This window comes from Pteropus alecto, unplaced genomic scaffold (assembly GCF_000325575.1).
Source record: "Pteropus alecto unplaced genomic scaffold, ASM32557v1 scaffold88, whole genome shotgun sequence".
In the NCBI taxonomy this organism is placed as follows: Eukaryota; Metazoa; Chordata; class Mammalia; order Chiroptera; family Pteropodidae; genus Pteropus; species Pteropus alecto.
The window spans coordinates 6,964,403-6,978,422 of NW_006494611.1; positions in this window are offsets into that span (position 1 = coordinate 6,964,403).

The window sequence follows — 14,020 nt, forward strand, 5'->3', positions numbered from 1 at the left end:
CTTTCACATGCAGCTCAGTGAGATGATCATAGAATCCAGGACACTTGGGACCTGAAACTGACGAAAAGAATAGCAGAGGCATGTCTTTGATTTTATGGTCATCTCATGAACTTTATCTTTCTGTGTGTTTTCTCAAATTAATGACTATATTCAAGGACTCTGTTGGGTCTCTTATTTGCCTCAATCTTTCCAATCTCATATTAGTTATTTTGATCCAATATAACACTTTCTGATTAGGAATGATTTCCCCATACATAAGATAGTGGGATCCCAAAGTTATCAGATTGACTGAAATGACAAGGTAGTTACAGGCAGAGCTGAACATCAAATCCAGAAATAGTTTATTATTTACATTGTATGATATACAACCACATGGGATACAGAGGAGAGTTTTTGTGGCTTAGACAATCCAAAGTGACTTGATGAAGAAAATGACATTTCAACTGAAGAACAGAGATAGTGTGGACAAGCAAACATGGAAAAAGAGAATTCTAAGTTAAGGTGAGCCAAAACCAGGATATACCAGTTTGGGGCATATTTGGGGAAAGGCAAGCCTACTCCAAGAGTCTGTAACATAGTACACATGCCGGGAACTAGGAGAAAACAAGTCTGGTTATGTAAACTGAGAATAAAAATTAGATTTTAACAATGAATAAATAAAAGAATGGGTAGAGAGATAGAAGGAGTGAAACAGTAAAAAAAGAAATGGAGGGAGAGAAGGAGGAAGGAAAAAAGTGAAAAAGAAAGATGAAATGAATACATCTATTTAATAATATGCAAAATGATTCCCTACTATGTCTTAAGGGATCTTGCTAGGACCTGGAACTACCAAAATCTGGTTTTAACTAGTGCAGATGAGAGAGCGGTTGCTGGCCATTCTAATTAGAGGAAGAGATGAATAAAACCACAGAGTTACCAAAATATTTGGCAGTATGATAAAAGATTACATAGTTTTTAAAATAACGAAATGTAAAAGCATCAATATGGATGGATTTTTAAACTGAAGGCTTAGTATGAAAAGTGAGTTGCAGAATGATTCATATAATAGGATACCACTTTTGTAAATATTTAAACACATAAAACAACACTAAAATGACTGTAGATGCACACATTTAATAAAAGAGAGGGTACAGATTGAAAGAATATATACTAACTTAAGTACTTTTTTTTTGTAGAGGAAAGGAAGGATTGATTTTAAATGAATCCACATTATTTTATTTTTAAATAAAATTGAGAGCTAAAGAAAGATTTGAAATAAATATGAGAAAATCTTAACATTTATGAATTCTAGATATAAGGTATATGGGTATTTGTTATATTGTACCCCTACTTTTCTGTGCACTTGAAACATTTCTGCCAATAATGACAGAAAGTAAAATGAACCAACACCATCTCACTGAAAAAAAGAAGGAAGAGTAGAAAAATTTTTAAATGACATTAAAATTAATATTTCTCAGCTTTTGCCTTTAGTCAAAATAGAGTAACAGTTTAAATTTCCCATCCCACTTGAAACAACAACAACGACAAAACAGAAAAAAAAATATAAAACACTGACACTCAAGGCATTGGACATCAGGAAATGAAGGGTGGTGATCCCTGAGACAGAAAGTTGATGAGGTGAGCCCTATAATTACCCTAGCTTACTGTCTTGAGAGTTTTCAAGCTGGATTTCAGTAAAGGAAATCCAAACAGAGCTCAGAGATCTCCCTGAGTTGAGCAGATGGAGTCTGAGGAAGCCAAGGAAGCTAGAGTTCACAGGGCGGAATGCCAGAGAGGAGAGGGCTACATACAAAGAGAATTTGGGGCTGTGCCGATGGTTTGGTCCCCTCAAGCATTCAGCAAAGCACTGATTAACATATGTATGTGGGGAAACTTTTTGAAGCCAGGGGAAAAACATCTCAAACTTCAGGGAAAAGTAATTAGAGCTTACATAGAGGAATAGCGCCTGTTCCCAGTAGCAGAATGGAAATCCTTATAATTCTGAGGGATATAAGAATACTAAGAAGGGTCTTGCCTCAGTAGAAGGGAGTGGGGGGAGGGGTGGGATGGTGGCGGGGAATTAACCTTAGACTAAATTCTGCATTGGTCTCACCTAACAAGCTTAATAGTGAGAACCAAGAAGATGAAATTGTTTCCCAGTAACTTAATTGTGTACCAGAACAAAGCTAAAGTGTACTTTTAGGAATACAAAAGTACCCAGTACCCAAAAAGGTCATATTTACAATAAAAAAAATTTCCAGACAAGCGAAGAAGCAAGAAAATATAACCCATTAAGAAGAGAAAATCAATCAAAACTGACCAAGAAGTGGCACAGATGATAGAATTATTACACACAAAAAAATTAAAATAGTTACTATTACTGTATTTCTCAATAATTAATGAGATGAGTAGATAGACAATCAATGAGGATATGGAATATTTGACTAACACTATCAACTAACTTGACCTAAAGTAACATTTCCGGAACACTCCACACAACAAAAGCAGCACACATACTTTTTAAGTGTGAATGGAGCATTTACAAAGATGGACCATAGTCTGAGTCATAAAATGAGTATTAATAAACTTAAAGGATTCAAGTCATAGAAAGTCTGCTCTCTGATCACACGGAATTAAATTATGCATCAATAACAGAAAGAACTCTAGAAAACCCAAAGATATTTAGAAACTAAATAACACACTTCTAAGTAAATGTGGGTCAAAGAAGAAATCAAAAGGAAAATTAGAAAGTGTTTTGAACTAAATAAAATCATAACATATCAATATTTGTAAGATATCGCTAAACTATAGTTGGTGGTGGTGGTTTATAGCACAAATGCCTATTATAAAAGAAGAAACATCTCAAAGCAATGACCTCAGCATTAACTTTAAGAAACTAGAAAAAGAAGAGCAAATTAAGCTCAAAAGGAGAAGAAGAAAGGAGACAAAGATCAGGACAGAAGTCAATAAAACAAAAATCAGAAAAACAATAGAAAAATTAATGAAATTAAAAGTTGATTCTTAGAGAAGGTCAATAAAATGTATAAACCTCTAGCCAGACTCATCAGGAAAAAGAGAGAGAAAGCACAAATTAACAATATTAGGAATGAGAGAGATAACATCATTACAGATCTGGCAGATATTAGAAGGATAACGAGGATACATTGTGAATAACTTACGCCAATAAATTCAACAGCTCTGATGAAATGAACAAATTTCTTGAAAAATACAAACTATCAAAGCTCACTCAAGGACAAATATATAATCCGATATATTACATAATCCGAATATATACATATAATTTTAAAAAATTGAATTTTTAGTGAAAAACAGGCCCACAAGGGGGAAAGAAACACTCTAGGTCCAGATGCTTTTTCTAAGACATTTGAAAACAGAGAATATTTTCTAACTCATGCAATGAGACAGGCATTTTCCTAATATCAAAACAAGACAGACATTACAAGAAAGAAAACTACCAATCAGTATTCTCCCATGAAGGTAGATGCCAAAATTCTAAGTGATATTTTAGCAAATCAAATCCAATCCTATATAAAAAGGAAAATGCATTTTGACCAAGTAGCATTTATATTCCAGAAATACAAGGCTGGTTATTCAATCAGCATAATTTATCATATTAACTAACAACAGCAACAACAAAATGATCATCGTACTAGCTGCAAAAAAAAAAAAAAAAAGGCAAGGACAAAAGCTCCAATGAATTTCTGATTAAAAACTCCCAGCATTCTAGAAATAGAACTCACTAAGAGCATCTGGGAAAAACTTACAGGTGATATACTCGATGATGAAGGACTGAATGATTTTCTTCTAAGAATAGGGACAAGACAAGAATCTCTGCGCTATTTATATTCGACATTGTCCTGGATAGTCTAGTCAGAGCAATAAGGCAAGACAAAATAATAAAAGTCACCCAGATTGGAAAAGAAGAAGTAAAACTGTTTTTAATCACAAAAAACATGATAATTTATTTAGAATAGTTGATGGAATCTACAAAAGGTACTAGAACTAATACGAGTTTAGCAATTTTGTAAGATACATGATCAATTATCAGAAATAAATATGCATATATGCTAATAATAGACAAATAAATAGAAATTAATAAAATTATAATGGCATCAAAAATATTGAATACTTAAAGATAAGTCTGACAAAAGATGTGCAAGATCTATACACTAAAAACTACAAAACCTTGCTAGAAGAAATTTAAAAGATCTAAATGTGTGGGGAGATAGCCTATGTTCATGCATAAGAAGACACTATATTGTTAAGATTTTAATTCTTCCCAAATTGATCTACAGATTTCACTCAAAATTCTAGCAGAATTTTTTTTGTAAAAATTGGAAAATGAATTCTAAAATTCATATGTAAATGCATAGACCAGTAACATCCAAAATGACTTTGAAAAAGAACAAAAGCTGAGTAACCAACACTATCTGATCTCAAGAGTTATTATAATGCTATAGAAATGAAAAGCACGTGGTACTGGCATAAAAATAGGTACTAGATTCTCAGGCTGCCAGATGCCAAGGTGGTCAGTTAAGACAATGAGCCAAACTTAAAGTAATAATGACGTTTTTATTCATTTACTGTGACAGTGCAGCAAAGAGGCAAAGAGAAAAGAGCTGGCTACCTGGCATCTGGCACCTATTTTTCCCCGAGGCAAAGGTCAGATAATATGAAACACGAATGAGAGAAATTATCTCACTGCTAAGAACTCTAAACAAGAGGCTTCTGCCTTTTTATGGGGTTGGGAGGTAGGAAAGGCTGAGTGGAAAAGCATTGAATCAGAGTGAGGAAGATTCCTTCAGCCACACTGAGATTAACAGAGATATTTATTACATTGATTATGGTGAAGTTTATGTCAAAATTTAACGAACTGTACACTTTCAAAGTATGTAATTTATTGTATGCCAATCATACCGCAATAAAGCTTTTTAAAAAATTATTAATTTCTGTTCACGAAAATATATACTACTTTGTTGCTGATAATTAGCAAAGACGAGCTCTGAATTTCACATGCTGTTGGATGGCAGGGAAATAAGCTAATAACAAGTCATTCAGAAAATTCCCTAGGAATAATGACTTTATAAACTCAATCTTCACCCCTCACAGGTATCACTAGAGTGCTATTATTATTACTCTTCCTCTGCAGGTCACTTCTTGATGTCTCAAAACCAGCAATGTTAGGCAATTATGGCTTACATTCTATTAGTTAACTCCAAATTTGGTCACAGAGACTTCCTTCAGTTTCTTTTGGTTAACAAGAAGACTTTCCTGAAGACTTCAAGGCAATTGACATAAATTGTGAAACAAAAATCTAGAAAATGAAAAATGATTACTATCAATAGAGTGCTGAACTGGCTTCTACTGTCCCTTGGAAGCCAATTTTAAACATTCAACAATTTTATAAGCTAGCGGCAAGAACTGGCTGTTATTAAAAATTAAATTATATACTTTAATAATTAAATTATATTGGAAACAAACATAATGAATATTCAAAACTCATTATTTCTTACATCACTATATTTATTATTATCTGTGCTCTTGAATTTTACATCTCTTCCCAGCTCCATATTCAGTGATGCCATGTTTATAGTTTGAAATTGGCCATGGTGGGAGTATTTCCAACACTAAAATCAGCAAATACTACAAATCAAGACTTGATTTATTATCTTGTTGATGGTTAAGAAAATGATTTTAAAATGTTAATAATTTAGATGAAATTAAAATGATACCAGGATTTTAGTCATTATATTGTAAATAGCACACACACAAAAAATGAGGAAATATTATTCCAGTGTTTGAAACCTATTATCTGGTTCAGCAAATAAATCACTTTGCTCATCGACAAACCCAACTTGTGAGGGATGTTTTTATTGTATCACTTTTGTCCTACACGTTAACAAAAATAAAAATATCAACTGACATTCATATTGAAACCATATTCATTCATCAGTTGCAAATGAGAGTTGATTATATAAGACTTTAGCAAAAACCAATGAAAATATACATATACATTTATTATTAGTTGTAAATTTTGTGCTATATAAACCTTATGTCATTAAAATTTATAACAAAATTAAGTACACAGAAATACACATTGATTTTTCCCAGAGAGCCAACTGCTAAAGATTTAGCAGTCTATCACTAGGCTACTTTCATAGTTCATAAACCCAGACCCTATTCAGAGGTTTTCTTCCTGGGTATCTTAGTCTGAGTCCCTTCCAGTCATTTGGTTATAGATTCCACTTCACTTTCCTCCAATGGGAATTGCCTATCCATGAAATGTAAACCATGAATAGGGCATTTATTCCTATCTCCATAACTAATCAGTCCCCTGGAGTAATTTTCTTAAAACAAAGTAATACTTAATTTTTAAAATGGCAGTTTTTCTAGAGTTATTTTTTCAACTTCAACAGGTATCAGTTAAATAAATTAAACACCAAAGGCAGACACTAGATGAACAGATGGATAAATTTGCTGCACTAAAAAGCAATGCTTTGGTAGTATAAGAAACATCACTCACAAAGTGAAAAAGCTAATGATAATTTAGGAAAATATATGCAATGAATATTTCAGAGTTAGTAGCTTTAATCTATAAATAATTTTTATATATCTGTAAGAAAAAAAGATGATACTCTGGTGGGGGAAAAACAGGCAAAGGTCAGGAACAGAAATTTCACAATAAATGGCCAATAAAATACAAGAACTATCTCATCAATAATAACAATAAATTTTAAAATAAGATATCACATTCGTTTTTTAATTTGAATAGTTTTAAATGATAATCTTGGAGAAGGCGATATAGGGAACTAAAGGGACTCTCAAGTACTCTCAAAGACTCTTGATAGAAGTAATTGACACTTCTGGAGGGCTCTTTGGCAGTGTTCTCCATGTTTCTTACCTCACAGTTTCACTTCTAGTAATTCAAACTAAGGTCATGTTTAAGGATATGCGGAAAGATATATCTAAGAGAATATTTGTCACAACTTTATTTATAATGACTATGTATTATATGCGCATATAAATAGACACATATATTTAATAACTAAATATAAACTATTTTTATAATATTTTAAATAATTTATATGTCTAACGAAAATGAACTGGCTAAATTATTTATATACATATACACTGCTAAGCAACCACAAAAATTATGTAATGAAATATTAATACCTGTCATGGAATGACTTTAATAATCTATAATATCTTGGTTGAAAAATAGCAAATTTTAAAACTATGTACAGTATTACCTCACTGTTGACAGAAATATATATTATATACACACACATACATACTCAATAATATTTTGAAGGATATACTAAAAAATGTTAACTAAGCTTTTACTTTGGGAGGTTTTATTTAATTATTTATTTATTTTTGTTTATGAAGATTTAATTGTTCTGCACTGAGCATGCATTACTTGTATAATAGTATTTAAAAACTCATCTCTACACTTTCAGCACTTCATGAGCTTTTATTCGAGGACTTGTTAGTGCTCAGATTCTTTGTAATTGCAGCTGTTTTGCTTAGAGATGCATTTGGAAGCAGCTCAGCAGGGTAAGTATGACCTAAGACGGCACTCCTGGAAGGAGGAGAATTCCTTGTGTTTGCACTTTTTCTGGCTATTCAAATGCTGCTCTGACTTAAGTAGCAGGCGGGTGGCTGCGCTCCTCTGCTTTGCTTTGGTGTGGAAATGAGAAGAGAGACTGACTCATTTTACTGAATCATTTTACTGGGAATGTGACTGTGGGTATGGTTACCCTCAGGCATTTCTGCTGTGACTGGGTACCCTGGGGGATGTTTTATTTTACCATGCTAACAGATACTTTTCCCGCCTAAGTGCAAGGTTGTGAATGACAGGGGCGGAGACCACACTCTCTTATTTACAAGAATTGGGGCAGCCTGACCTTCTGTGTTTGTACACTTTGGCATCTCTGGACAAAAAGCCTCAGGCTTCTGACCTCGGAGTTGGATTTCGACTACGGGACATCTTGTACTTAAATCATCTCTATACTTCTATTCTTTAAGATTATCCTAAAGATGCCTCTACTCATCTATCATGAAAGGCCCAACAAAGTAACCTTTGGGAATTAAGAGAATGTGTGGAGTTTGCTACTTAAGACATTTCGAGGCTCATTCTACATCTCAGTGTGAAGTGACATTTACTAGGTTCTGTGTCCAATGCTACGAACAGTCTCTCCATCATTTCTTCAGTTGAATCTATTGACAAAGCCATAATTTAGGGAAATTAACTCACATTTCAATTTGACAATTTATACAAAATTTCAAAAAGAGGCCAGGGGCTGTGCTAGATACTGAAGATATAAAAATGATTAGATGAAAGCTAGAGGTCAACTCTAAGATAGAGTCCACAAGAGACTTTGTGTGAATGAATCTGGAGTGTTCATAAAGTCTGGAAACATATATGTATATGTTTAATAATCTAATTACAATGTCAAGCACTTCTTCAATATATGAAACTAATAACATAATATCATCTATGTCTCCAGACTTAACAGACACCTTGTTGAATATATAATAAGCACTGTGGTAACAGTATAGATTCCAGCAAGTGGTTAATTCTGCTTGATGGAGAGGAGTCAGGGAAAGACAGAGAAAATCTAATTAAATCAGGCTTTAAAGGATGAGTAGATGCTCATAGAGAAGGGTATTCCACGTAAAGGGAACAGCACTGGAAAGGGAACTTACCACCAGTTTGTTTGAGGGTAGAGGTCACAAGAGCTTTCTAAGAAATAGAGATGAAGAGTATGGTTTATTGAGATTGGGAGGCTGAGATATTGAAAACTAAATGGAGAACTCTCTATTTTCCTTTCATTCATGACCCTTCCACTTGCAGCCAGAGGTATGACAATCATCAGATTAGTACTGGTTTGAAACATAACAAATAAATGTTTGGAGAGTGGGCTAGACAGTTAACAGTGGTGGCAGCTTGTATTTAGGAAGCATTAATAGCAGATCAGAGATATGCCTGCTTGATAGTCTGTAGTGGCTTTCAATTAATTAATCATAAACCTCTTCATTTCACACAGTGCCTGGAATAGTCCTCTCCAGGGCTGGGGTCAGATGGGAGGATTTTTATAGCCAACGTTCTTGAGTCTGAGACCTGGAGGCCTGGTCCACTCAAAGTCCATGAGAGTAAGATCGAAGCCCAAGTGCAGGGTTCAGAAACTGAGGAAGGAGTCTCAGAGACTCACCTGGCATCACTCTCTGCCCGACTCTAGACCTAAGAAATTCAAATCTTAATTATACAAGATCCTCAGATGATTTATATACTTCTGGTCTGCAGAACATGTTTTGAGTAGAAAAAGTCTAAACTGCTGGTACTCTAACTTGGATGTACATTGAAATTAGCTGGACTGTTTTAAGAAAAATTGATTTCTGATCTCTGGGACATATCTGCAGATATTCTAATTTAATGGATGGTGTCAGAACATCAAAGGACAGAAGATAGAAGAGATAATCAGGAAAACTGTCACTAAGAAACAGGTTCTAGGTGTCAATACTAAATAGAAATGTGGATTGGAGGAATGAATGGAAACACGATGGATGGATGAACAGACAGATGGACAGATGGATAGATGGATAAAAATCAGTTAGAGGACTGTGAGGTAAAAATCTAACATTTTGATCATAATCTTAGGGGTGTGCTCCTTCTTGGGCCAGTGTTTCACACAGCACTATTTTCAGACTAAGTAAGGAAGTATGCATTTTAAAATGTAGATTCTGGCCACGTCCCACATATTGAATCAACATCTTTAGAGGTGAGAAGAAGTAATCTCCATATTCTATACAGGCTTTAGGAAAACTTTATGTATAGTAAAGTTAATAACTGTTTGTCTAGATAAAGTTTTGGCTAACTATAGAAGGACTATCTAAATTGAAGTGTTTCTCATGAAGAGAGCTTTTGGTTATTTATTTGGGCAGGACAGTTCTTCATTGTGCAATATTGACTATGCATTGGAAAATGACTGGATTCCCTGGCTGTCACTACTAAATGCTGGTAACATATCCTAGGCATTGTGATAACCAAAAACTTTCTCATGCGTTTCCAAATGGCTGCCTCCAAGCTGCAGGTCGTTAGCTGGAACTCCCAGCTTCCCTTCCCTCCCAGCTTCACTGGAGAGAGTGGTCAAGCGTACAGAGCTTTGTCTATGTTTAACACTTGACTATGTCAGAGACAGAGTTTGCGAAAATCAAATCACACCTCCTGAAGCTGTGAATACAGATAGGTGGGAAGTTGTGGAGTACAGTGCAAAGAATGGAACTGTGATGAGAAGGCTTGGGCTTGAGGCCACTCCCTAGCTGTGCGGCTTCAGATTACCACTTGTTTTGTCTGGCATTTTCCACTCTATCAAATGGGAATAAAAATGTCTGGTTCAGTTGTCTCACAGGACTCTTGGGAGATGACAAATAATGGAACACTTTAGATATCATAAAATTTTATTTAAATGAAACTTCATATTACTCATAATTACTTTTCTCCTCATGATATGAGAAGTCTCTGAGTCTCTAAAGTGGATGTCAGCTCATACTCTAACAGCACCACAATATTGTGTATTTTAGAAAGTTTTCCACAGCCCTCTATGTCCCAGCCAGCAAGCCCTCCCACGAGTTGAAATATGTGTGTTGAGTTGTTCAAATAAAAATAAACTGCAGCTGCAATTTTAAAAGTTGTTTTTGTTTCTAGCCCCTGCATCCTAAAGCCTCTTAGAATTTCCCCCATACACAGTCAGGAGCAGGTGGTCAACGGGAAACTCCCCGAAGTCCCCCACACAGCTTTTTTTTTTAGCTTGCCTTCGATAGTTATACTTCTTTTTAGCTATCTCTTCCTGTGTGTCTTTTCTTGCTCTCATATATATTGTGAAATGATAATGTATGCTTTTGTGCCAGACTCCTCCACTTCCCTTCTATATCTGCTCCCTGTCGGCTCTTTGTCCCAGGAGGCTGACTCCATGAACTACAACATGCCTTCTACTTTCCAGTTGGGTTCAACCAGTAGGTAGCCCCAGAAGGGAGTCAGAAGTGGGGAAGAGAGTAAAGTATGGTTCTTTATTTCTCTGGTGACCACATCCTGCAAAGTTTACTCAGGCTGGCTGCACCCCTCCATAGAAGGTCACTTGCTCATTTTAAAGCAGCTGCTCTGCAGGCTTTTCTTTTTCCACGTGAATTTTTCCCACCTCTTGACACCTTAGGTCTTGGATTGGGAACTGCCACAGCTGCGACTCTCACTTTCAGCGCTATTTCTTGTGTTTCCTCTAAATTACACCTACACCTTTATATATAATATTTTTTGAGGATAAACTCACTTTGAATTATCTTACTCTGAGTGGGGCATCTTTATCCTATTGGGACCTTTTCCGATACAGTGGCACAACAAAAAGAACACTGGATTTTGAGAATGGTAACCAAAATTAGCCATGTTTCTGGCAATAATTTGCCAAAGACTTTCCCCATTAAGGCTTTGGTCTTTTCCACATATAATAAAACAAAATTTTAGATTGTGTTATCTTAAGGGTACATTCTGTAGCCACCAGCTATAGTGCTTACAATAAGATAAAGAGAGATTACTGTACAGGTGTGAAATTTTGCTACGATTTTCATTAGCTAGAATTCGCATACCCGTGTTCTCTTTAGTGTCATTTATCAACTGGGACTTGCGCCATCTGCGCACGTGGAGAAGGAACTGTCTGATGTTGGAATTACTTTAATACTTATGAATGTAAGCGATTCCTGGTGGGCGGTGGTTTTGATCATTGCTTGCATATTTGGAAAAGTGGTGCACAATTTGGCCTTTGTTGTCCAAATCTGAATGGCTTCAAAAAGGAAGCATGGCTTTCTGTTCTTCATCGTCCATCCATCGATCAATGAGCTATCTTGGAATACCTACTGTCATTCATGCTGATGTCAGCTTCTCAGCACTGTTTTGAATCATGGGAGGCAAAGAAAAGCACCCTGAGAAAAAGAAACGGCAAGGAGTACTCAGCCACAGCAACCTTTCGTTTGGAGCCAGCAGCGAAACTGTCAACTTCCTTCAAAGTAGTGCTGTGATTTTGTCATGTTACAATTCTTAGTAAATCTCCCTGGAAGGATCGTAAATCAGAAAGCATGTAGCTTACTGGTGTTAGCTATAAAGGGTCTACTGAGTAGATAAGGTGACTTGTCAAGGCTCATTCAAGAATAAAAATCTACTTCCATTTTAATGATTTCTAATGAATCCAAACCTAGGGTTATGTTGCTCATTTGTCCTGTTCTATTCAATAATTTGTATTGTTTTCTAAAGTAAAATAAATAAATAAATAAATAAACCATGAGTTACAAAAATTAGTAATATTTGTCCAGCACATGACATCCTGTAAATAGTTTTATTCTTCATTATCTTATTTCACCCTTACCATTATCTTGTGAACTTTGGTTGCCATGGCATTTGGTAAATAGTGATATTAAGACACAAAACAAAGTTTTCTGATACAAGACCAGTGCTGCATTATACTGTGCTGCAAATGTGTTTCTACCCTCTGACGAATGTTACATACTTAGAGTATAAGTTTTTATTATTCTTCCCAGCATCCCAGATCAGGAGGAGTGTTCACAGTTGCTTCAGTTAGACAGAGTCATCTAAAATGACAAATGTGAAAATAGCTTCTCAGTCCTCTGGCAAGAAGTAAACTCCTCAAGTCAAGAAGGCAACTTCAAGTCCAATTCAAACTTTCGTTCAATTCAATCACCATCTCTATACCTCACATGGAACTATCCCACATGCTTTTAATAGCGAAGGTCTGTGAATTCTAACTGCATAATGCCATCTACAATCAGTTACTTCTTTCCACATCTGTGGCATCTTATACCATCTAGTCCTTTATCATCTCTCTCCTCAACTTTGTGATAACTTTAATCTTAAATGGCACCCATGTGCATCCTCACACCACCATTAGATTAGTCTCCCTGTAGTCATAATAGAGGCTCGCCAAGGTTTACTTGAAGGAGAAGCTGATGTGTTTATTTTCAGAAGCTAATTACACAACATGATAAAGGCAATAAAGCTATATTACAAAAGGACTAAAAGTTGTCCCAATAATACATCTTTCTGTATAAGATCTAAGATAGCTCTTAGAAATTTCATATTGTAATAGATTGTGCTAATGCAATGCTCCCACTCCATACTCAATAGTTACGAATCTGTCATAGGCTGCTAAAGACGTCATTACTATATACCGCAAACTGAGTAGTTTAAACAACAGAAGTTTATTTTTTCACAGTTCTGGAGGCCGAAAGGTATGTGCTAGTGGAGAGAGAGAGAGATTGATTAAGGTCTCCAGTATCTTTCCTTATAAGGGCAGTAACCCCATCATGAGGTTCCCACACTTATAACTTCATCTAACTTTACTTCCCAAGGGCCCCATCTTCAAATATCATCATATTTGTTTCAGCATATGAATGGGGGGAGGGGCACATTCAATCCTTAACAGATGCTTTGTTTGGGAGGGGTCAGGGAATATTAATTTAAAACTTCATAGTATCAAAACCTAACTCCTGGTGTGATCTCCTGGTGTGACGGCCTTGTCATTATTCTTCTCAACTGTGCTCAGTGTGCCCCTCATCCCTCTGTGCACTACTGCTTTTGGGGAAAGTTGGAATGTTCATAAGATTAAACTTTAAGGATCATCAGCAAAGGATACGGTGGTAAGCTCTTCCTCTGGGATGATGGGTACAGCATGGTCATGGCCCTGCTCTGTTTCTAGTGGCTACTCTCCAGACTTTGTTAGCTTCACCGTTATTTTCTCAGGCTTAACTCTCCTTCATTGGCTGAAATCAAGGCCTTCACCCTAAAAATCTAAGCAAGAAGAGAACTGGCGTTATTAAATCCTGTCACCTTCCAAGTGAACCCTGGCTTTGAAGCAATGCAATTAACATTCAAGGAATTAGAGTTGGAGGTGATATGAAACTAGTCTCTATTACTTACTAGCTGTGTGGCACTGAGAATTCACCTTTTCTCCTGAAA